Genomic DNA, 3689 nt, shown 5'->3' with positions numbered 1-3689 from the left:
CACGGGTGAATTGGATAAACTGAGTGTGATACAATTTCTGTTGCTGAATATGGCTCTGGTTGATGGTCTTGCAAGAAGCCATTTTGTACACTATTGTAAATAGTCTGGCTATTTACAATAGCTCTTCGCTGTGTAGTCACGTGGGTTGCGTCAACCAGGCTAGTTGTAAAGAGGCTATAACACAATCTATTTGTGGAAAGTGACTTATTCTTAAGAGTAACACCTTCTTGTCAAAATTACAAAACAAATGCTTTTTACAAGGGGAACAGGGTTAGAGAGCCATGATGTACAGAGTCAAATGTATGACATGGTGCTAAAGATGCAACTGATTTACAAGAGGAATAAGATTCTCAGAACTGATAGTTTTTTCACTCCAATTGCCTCTGTACACTGTCACCTAACCAGATGTGCTTAATTTTAGCCATACTGTAACATGATGTAGCATTAGAGTGATAGTACTTTCAAGATCATCCCTAAATTCTTACTCAACTGTAACTCACTCCAGGGTTTCCTTCTTGCCAATGCAAGAAAGCATTCATTGTTGATATAGTTAAAAAATATATTTTTGTCTACTGTAGTGGTAAATTGTCACTTTTGGATACTTATAGTTTCACTGGACATTAGAATGATTAGATTCCTTAATCCCACCTCCCAAATATAATATTCACCCTCTCTCCATAAACATGTCAGACTAAGGGGAGTGAGCTCATTTCGAGTTTCCTATCAACGGGACCTGAAAAACGGTAATATCCTATATTTCTCAGTCGTGGCTAAACGAGGACATGGACAATATACATCTCGCTGGTTTTTCATCGTCAAGACCAGAGAGCAGACCCGGGCAAGATGGCAGGAGGATGGGTAGTGTCTGTTAAAAACAGCTGGTTCGCGATCTGTAATGTTATGAAAGTCTCAAGTTTTTGCTCACCTGAGTTAGAATACCTCATGATAAGCTGCAGGCCATACTTTTTACGAAGCGACCCACATGAATAAATACTACAGTTTGCTATAGAAGACTATAGTACTTATGATAGAATTCGATAATAAACTAATATACTGTAGAATACTGTACTACACTGTAGTATCCCTCAATCATGTATAGTACTTACTATAGAATGCTGTAGAATACTATATCAAATACTACAATACTTACTATAAAAGCACTGTAGTCAATTCTACAGTGATGTCTGCAAAAACACTGCAGTCTGCAAAATCACTACACTGTTTTTAACTACAGTATTTCATTTGCATATGCACTGCCCATTCCCCTCCCCCATATCGCAATGTGTGCCACCCATAAGTGAGAAACCAACATGCCAAGTAGAGATGATATATTGTGTTCCCTACAGTTTATATAAAAGAGCAGAAGTGCTGAACAATCTATTTAGACCCCAGTCCTACCTAGCTACAGATAATAGAAAAGTTGTTATTTTACTATTTCTGCTGTAAGTTTCCTGAAGCAGAAAGCCTCCACTTCTACAGTGCCTTGGGAAAGAATTCAGACCCCTTGACGTTTTCCACATTTTGTTACGTTACGGCCTTATTCTAAAATGTATTTAAAAAAAATCCTCAGCAGTGTTCTCACACTACCCCATAATGACAAAGCGTAAACAGGTTTTTAACGTTTTTACAAAAGTATTACAAATGAAAAACCGATACATACAGTTGAAGTCGGCCAAATACATTTAAACTCAGTTTTTCACAGTTCCTGACATTTAGTCCAATTAAAAATTCCCTGTCTTAGGTCAGTTAGGATCACCACTTTATTTTAAGAATGTGAAATGTCCGAATAATAGTAGAGTGATTTATTTCAGCTTTTATTTCTTTCATCACATTCCCAGTGGGTCAGAAGTTTACATATACTGAATTAGTATTTGGTAGCATTGCCTTTAAATTGTTTTAACTTGTGTCAAACGTTTTGGGTAGCCTTCCACAAGCTTCCCACAATAAGTTGGGTGAATTTTGGCCTATTCCTCCTGACCGAGCTGGTGTAACGGAGTCAGGTTTGTAGGCCTCCTTGCTCGCACACGCTTTTTCAGTTCTCACCACAAATTTTCTATGGGATTGAGGTCAGGGCTTTGTGATGGCCACTCCAAGACCTTGACTTTGTTGTCCTTAAGCCATTTTGCCACAACTTTGGAAGTATACTTCGGGTCATTGTTCATTTGGAAGACCCATTTGCGACCAATCTTTAACTTCCTGACTGATGTCTTGAGATGTTGCTTCAATATATCCACATAATTTTCCTCCCTCATGATGCCATCTATTTTGTGATGTGCACCAGGCCCTCCTGGAGCAAAGCACTCCCACAACATGATGCTGCCACCCCCGTGCTTCACGGTTGGGATGGTGTTCTTCGGCTTGCAAGCCTCCCCCTTTTTCCTCCAAACATAATGATGGTCATTATGGCCAAACAGTTATATTTCTGTTTCATCGGACCAGAGGACATTTTTCCAAAAAGTACAATCTTTGTCCCCATGTGCAGTTGCAAACTGTAGTCTGGCTTTTTTTATGGCGGTTTTGGAGCAGTGGCTTTTTCCTTGCTGAGCGGCATTTCAGGTTATGTCGATATAGGACTTGTTTTACTGTGGATATAGATACTTTTGTACCTGTTTCCTCCAGCGTCTTCACAAGGTCTTTTGCTGTTGTTCTGGGATTGATTTGCACTTTTCTCACCAAATTACATTAATCTCTAGGAGATAGAACGCATCTTCTTCCAGAGCGGTGTGATGGCTGCGTGGTTCCATGGTGTTTATACTTGCGTACTATTGTTTGTACAGATGAACGTGGTACCTTCAGGCGTTTTGGAAATTGCTCTCAAGGATGAACCAGACTTGTGGAGGTCCACAATTTTATTCTGAGTTCTTGGCTGATTTCTTTAGATTTTTAACATGATGTCAAGCAATGTGGCACTGAGTTTGAAGGTAGGCCTTGAAATACATCCACAGGTACACCAATTGACTCAATGATGTCAATTAGCCTATCAGAATCTTCTAAAGCCATGACATCATTTTCTGGAATTTTCCAAGCTGTTTAAAGGCACAGTCAACTTAGTGTATGTAAATTTCTGACCCACTGGAATTGTGATACAGTGAAATAATCTGTCTGTAAACAATTGTTGGAAAAATGACTTCTCATGCACAAAGTAAATGTCCCAACTGACTTGCCAAAACTATAGTTTGTTAACAAGAAATTTGTGGAGTGGTTGAAAAACAAGTTTTAATGACTCCAACCTAAGTGTATGTAAACCTATGACTTCAACTGTAAGTATTCAGACCCTTTACTATGAGACTCACTTCAGCTCAGTTGCATCCTGTTTCCAGATCATCATTGAGATGTTTCTACAACTTGATTGGAGTCCACCTGTGGTAAATTCAATTGATTGGACATGATTTGGAAAGGAACACACCTGTCTATATAAGGTCCCACAGTTGAGTGCATGTCAGAGCAAAAACCAAGCCATGCCGTCGAAGGATTTGTCTGTAGAGCTCCGAGACAGGATTGTGTTGAGGCACAGATCTGGGGAAGGGTACAGCATGTCTACAGCATTGAAGGTCGCCAAGAACACAGTGGCCTCCATCATTCTTCAATGGAAGAATTTAGGAACCACCAAGAAAGACACTTCCTAGAGATGGCCGCCTGGCCACACTGCGAAATCGGGGGAGAAGGGCCTTGGTCAGGAAGGTGACCAA

Source organism: Salvelinus fontinalis, chromosome 6, assembly GCF_029448725.1.
Source record: "Salvelinus fontinalis isolate EN_2023a chromosome 6, ASM2944872v1, whole genome shotgun sequence".
NCBI lineage: Eukaryota > Metazoa > Chordata > Actinopteri > Salmoniformes > Salmonidae > Salvelinus > Salvelinus fontinalis.
The sequence above is the reverse complement of the archived record's forward strand: the minus strand, read 5'-3'. Positions refer to the sequence as shown.